Source organism: Protopterus annectens, chromosome 5.part0 (genome assembly GCF_019279795.1).
Source record: "Protopterus annectens isolate FY-2018-M chromosome 5.part0, PAN1.0, whole genome shotgun sequence".
Taxonomy (NCBI): Eukaryota; Metazoa; Chordata; order Ceratodontiformes; family Protopteridae; genus Protopterus; species Protopterus annectens.
This window is the reverse complement of record NC_056735.1, coordinates 1,401,304,952-1,401,310,951: the sequence shown is the minus strand read 5'-3', so window position 1 is coordinate 1,401,310,951 and position 6,000 is coordinate 1,401,304,952. Positions and strand designations below refer to the sequence as shown.

General features: G+C 34.0%; 1 protein-coding gene across 1 annotated transcript in view; it reads right to left on the bottom strand.

The window, feature by feature from the left end:
• The window catches only part of LOC122801694 (cytidine monophosphate-N-acetylneuraminic acid hydroxylase-like), a 700,032-nt gene that overhangs the window by 381,733 nt on the left and 312,299 nt on the right, over positions 1-6,000 (bottom strand). The gene's annotated exons all lie outside the window — the stretch shown is intronic.

Below are 6,000 nucleotides of genomic sequence, written 5' to 3'. Positions count from 1 at the left end.
TTCTCATAAAATCTGTGATTTTACTGGATTTTTTGTGGCAAGTCAGTGGTGATTAAATTCACTAAATAATGACAGGCATTTGAGTTTCAGACTTCATGTCCTTCAGAAAATACATGATAAGTTTATTAGATCAGTAATAACCAAAAGTTCTTATCCAACGGTGTAAATCCTCCTCTGTTCAGAAACCAAACAATAAAGAACAAGCCAAATATAAAGACAGAGAGGTAACCAAAGCTGCTCAATAATCCATTCATAAAGTGCCTGTAACTGCAACTGGGATATTCTCCAAGAACCAAGCTTAGATTTAAAAGCAAAAGAATGTATTTGATAAAATTGTTGTCGGTAAGCACTTTCACCATTTCACCGTTAACGGTCTGAGGAAGCAAATGTGAAAGCGCTTACCGACAACAATTTTATCAAATAAATTCTTTTGCTTTTAAATCTAAGCTTGGTTCTTGGAGAATATCCCAGTTGCAGTTACAGGCACTTTATGAATGGATTATTGAGCAGCTTTGGTTACCTCTCTGTCTTTATATTTGGCTTGTTCTTTATTAGACCAGTATTTAAATTTTGCTCCTATTTTTGGAGCTTTGTCTCCCCATTATATTTGGCTTTGTCCAGATTTTTTGTGCTAAGAAGTTGAGAGCTATGATTCTGACAGTTATTAGTTGCAATATCATAATCAATCATTTATGCTCCAGTTCTTTTTTCAGTAAGAAATGGTAGCAAAAGTACTTGCATACAGAAAACATTTAAATGACTACAGCATAGATAGTTTTCCTCATTTGACTCCTTGTTAGCATCAGATATCAAGTTTCTTCTCATTCCTGCCAATGCACACAGTGACATTTTACAGAAGTGGAACATATGCTGCATTGCCTGTTGTGAGCATTTTCAAAAAGAATCAGAATGAGATTTCATAGATAACTTAAAAGGTACATGTGCAGACAGATTACAAATGTTAGATGCAGACTTTTTTGATTGGCCTATTTTGGTATCATATGATGATATCATTTGTGTCAAATGTTAGTGAATATATATCACAGCATCTGTGTAAACAAAGCCTCAGAAGTCATATGTGTAAACAAAGCCTCAGGCGTCCTTGCTAATAATAAAGTAATTAAGAATTTAAGTGCACCGAAGACTTACAATGAACCCTGCCATGCTGCTGATTAGGTCAGTCTGAAAAACCATTTCAGAATCTTATGAAAGAAAAAGAATAATAATAAGAAATATGAAAAATCATTAATCTCTTAAAATGATGTGATGAAGCCTTTAATGATTTGTCAGGGATAGTTTTACAAACTAATAACTGTTTAAAGTCTTGTGGGGTCTGGGTTGGGAAATATTTACCCCTTTAAGCTGGAGTTAGATTGTGGGCCAGTTTCTAAGGCATTTGAATCAATTATGCAGAGGTTTTCAGCAATATGATCTAGCTGCCCTGAACATATACCACACATCTGCTCCTAAATTACCATGAAGCAGAAAGATATTAGGAACAGTGATCACTGTAGCAAACAATTGTTATTATTGCATTGCAATAGTATTCAAAGCAATGAAATGCCAATGCACCTCATTACATGTAGAATCTGTAAACTGATGTGGCAGGAATACCAGTGACTCCAAATGAGCAATATTTTTTTAGTTTTATATTTTGTTTTGAACAGAATACATTTTAAGCACTATTTGCAATTTAACAAAAATATGTGATTTGTCTTAAAGTGATAGTGCATTCATACAAAGATCAGTGAATAATAGGTTGAATCATTCTAATCCTCATTTCCCAGCAATCACAAACATTCTTAATTTTCTATAAAAAGTTAATTTGCCATAAAGCAAGAGATTCAAACTAATAAAACTGTATAAACAATAACCAAATCATTCTTGTACAGGCAGGATATGACTTGGAAGTAAATATGATTCCATACAGATAAAATTAAGAGTTCAGTCACCAAACTACTCAGGTACAATAATCTAGGCAGTCTCTGAGATAACCAATTTGCTTTACATTTAATCCAAAAATACGTGTATTAAAGAAATCAAACTGTAGTCTGTGGAACAAGAAATTTGATTTTGAGTCACCAATGAAGATTTCTGGGACAGGACTACCATAAAGGATACCAGGCCCCTTTGTTGTCACAGCAGTGCCTACAAAATTTATTGGGTGTAATCCATCCTAGTTTTGCAGGAAAAGATAAGCTCTTAACAGAATTGTTTGCTGTATAGTTTTATTTCTAAATGACTTCAGTAGAACATTTTGTTGTTGCCAATGTTCATCAGAATTACTCTAAATTTAAATGATCATCTAATCCTTTATTCTTCTAGCTCAATAATTTTTAAATTACATTTATATTGGAGTACGTGCAAACCAGAAAAGGTGTGCCATTATTTTCTCTTTATACAAATTTATATTTTGTTGTGGGGTAGAACTAAAAGTAGACCAAGTTTATTTAGTACTGTACATGTTTTTTTTAATGTTAACACCTTTACTGAATTATCACTTATGACGTAGACAAATATACATTTATATAAAAGAAAACAAACCATATTAACATGCTCACAGTTACAAACATTATACATCAGATATTTTCGACTGTACAATTATCATCAATCCAACCTTACATAAGTTATTCAATTCTTGCCTTCCTTTAAATCTCATTCCTCCTTCAAAACATTATTCTGCTTGTATTTTCCCAGAATTCTTATCTTTTCTATGTAGATTATTCCTACCCTTTTTTAAGTTCCCACTTCCAGTTCTTTTATTTTTTTTTAAACAAGAGACATTTTTATTAAGTTACCATGCATGACATAGGCCATTTTACATTTATATAAATGAAAATTAACCGTAGAGACACAATCTCAGTTACAAACATTATACATTCCAAACTGTGATGACACAAATGTGGCTGCAAACATTATAAATCATTTTTAGCATATCCAGTCATTGTTAGTCAACCATTATATCATTCAAATCCTGCCTTCTTTTAAACTGCATTCCACCTCTGCATGTATTGATCCCACTTTTCCCATTTTTCCTATGTAGTTTGCTCCTACCCTTTTCTATAGACCCCAGTTCCAGTTGTTTTATCTCTCTTACTATCATCGCTATTTCTAGTAAAGTTGGTTTAGACTTTGATTTCCATTTTCTAGTAATTGATTTTTTGGCAGCCATCAAAATTTATTCTCAACAAGGCCTTACTATGTCTAGGCTATTCTGATTCTGTATAGTATCTCAAAAAATCATGTCCCTAGTTACTCCAATGTATTACCCAGCATCTCCAACAGAGCAATCTGTAGTCTGCAGGGAATCTTTAAAGTCTGCCAACTCATTACACTTCCAGAAAATATGTTCATAGTTACCTCTTTCTTCCCTATCACACCTCCAACAGGTGTCTATCTGAGGAAAAATTATTTGAAGTCTGCTTGGAGTATAAACATAGCTAAGTAAACACTGCGAGGCAAAGATCGTAAATCTTCTAGATTTTGTTGCATATTTGAGAGACATACATCCCCCCATTGTTTCTTTGTGAATTGCTTATCTAATCCCTCTTTTCAGTCCTTCCTAACCTCCTCCAATTGATTCTTATATTTATCATTCAATATTTTATATGCTCTACTAATTATTCCTTTCTTAATGTCAACTTCTGTTCCAGATTCCACTAAAACTCTACCAGTGCTGGTATTTCATTTAGGACCCTCCTATTTCTTTCTCTTTGCCTATACTCTGATATCAGTCCTTGATATGGAAGTCATTCTCTAGCCTCTAGTCCAAATATGTTATTGGCATCTTCCCATTCTATAACCTTTCCCTCTCTAGGTATTTGCTCCCAATACCTTGGTTCCTTTGCCAGTTTTCTCCAATTCCTGCCCCCTGTTGCCTATTGTCTGTATCCCTAATCTCAGTCATCCCTATTGGCAGAATCTCCTTTCTCCATTCTCATGTTGGCTTAGTTCTTAGAAGACCTTCTGCTGCTTTATGAATATAATATTATGTATGATTATTTTTGTTCTCCTTAAAAGTTTGCTTCCAAAATCCCAGGCTCTCCCTGTTAATTGAGTTTCATCTCTGTTTTGTCATCATCCTCACGTTCCACCAAATTATAGTTTTCTGCTTGTGCTATGTATAGGAGCTTTAACTGTGTTGCTCTGAAATACCACTTCAACTTGGGTAATTCCAATCCGCCCTGTTCTATTGGAAGAATAAGCTTATCCCACTTGACTCTTGCTATCTTCCCCTCCCAGATAAAATCTTTCAGCTCTTTATTAATTGCTATCCACGACTTCTCCTCTGGGTGATAAAAATATACCTGATCAGTGTATAAGACCAAAGGGACTAATAACATTTTAACTGCTTGTACATTACCATCGATATCTGTATAACAGTACTTCCATTTTCTCTGTTTTTGTATTATCTTTTCTTTAGTCTCTTCCCACATATCTTTAGCTGCCACACCAGTATCATTTTTAATCCATACTTCTAAATACTTCATTTTGTCATGTCCCTATAAATGTGGATCTCATTGAAGTAATTCATGTGTGGGTACATAATTTATCGCGATTGCTTTTGTTTTAGTTCATTAATTTTTTATCCTGAAAAGGTTTGAAACTCCTTTAGTATGTTGCACAGCACTGTAATTTCCCTTTCTGGTTTTGTCAGGTACAAAATAATGTCATCTGCAAATAGAGCCAGCTTTTCTTGACTATTATACCAATTATATATGAGTCTTTATTTTCTTTGCCATTGCTCCTAAATATAATGCAAATGACAAAAGGGAGAGAGGACACCACTGCCTGGCTCTTCTGCTGAAGCAGAGATTATCAGAAAGGACCACACCCACTTTAAGACCCACCAGCAGTAGTGGTATTTTCTTACATTCTGCTTCCCTCTGGATCATCATTGTTTTGTTTATGTAGTCAAGTGTTTGCCTCCCCTCCACAAAACCACATTGATCCATATCTATCAATTTTGGCATCACTTTTGCCATTCTTTTAGCCATTATAGGCATAAACACTTTATAAGCATGATTTAGTATGAAATGGGCCTGTATGAAGCTGGATCTGGTGGATCTTTACTCTCTTTAGTTATTACAGCTACTACCGCTTTCTTCCAGGATGTTGGCACTTCTCCTTTTAAAGTACTGTTAAACAAAACCTTCCAGATCTTTATCAGTTTTTGCTCTATTAGCCTTCAAACTTACACAGGAATACCACCTGTAGATTGGTTATATATCACCATTTTTATCTCATCTCATCCTATCCTAACTGTTAGTAATTGAGCCTCCTCTCCTCCTAGCCTTGCCATATTTAAATTTTCCTTAAACATTTCCATTTGTACTTTTTCTTAATTTCCATATTTCCCTGCTTTATACAGACTTTCATAGGATTTCCAAAATATTTCTAATACTTCTACAGGATCCCTTTTTATAGGCTCCCTAAGCTTGTTGAGAGCACTTTCTACTTTCTTTTGCCTAAGTTGTTGTGCTAAATGTTTTTGTGCTCTAGAGTTATCAAAAACATTTGCTTAACAGCAATCTTTTTAAATTCATGTACATTATCGAGGTAATCCCTTATTTTCTGTTTAGCATTTTATAGTTGTTCCTGTTCTTGTTCTGTGAGATTCCTCCTATTTTGCAAAATTCATAAAAATGTATCAGTCCCTGTAAATAATTATTCTTACTTCTTAACCATATCACCCTTTTATTAATTTCCAACCTATTTTTAAATTCCACTTTAATTTTCTTACACTCCCTAGCTATATTTTCAGAAGAAATTTCTGTCTTCTCTAATAGCTCCTAAAAAATTTCCAGAAACCATTCCTTAAATTCCTCTCTTTTCAACAGATAGGTGGAAAAGCACCAGTGTCTCATTTTCATTTCATTAACCTGTGTTTTTATTTTAGTTATTATTGGCGCATGATCTGAAATGGTTATTGGGTGCGTATCAAGACCTTCAATTAAATGCACATGTTCCTCTAAAATGTAAATTCTATCTGGCCTAGCC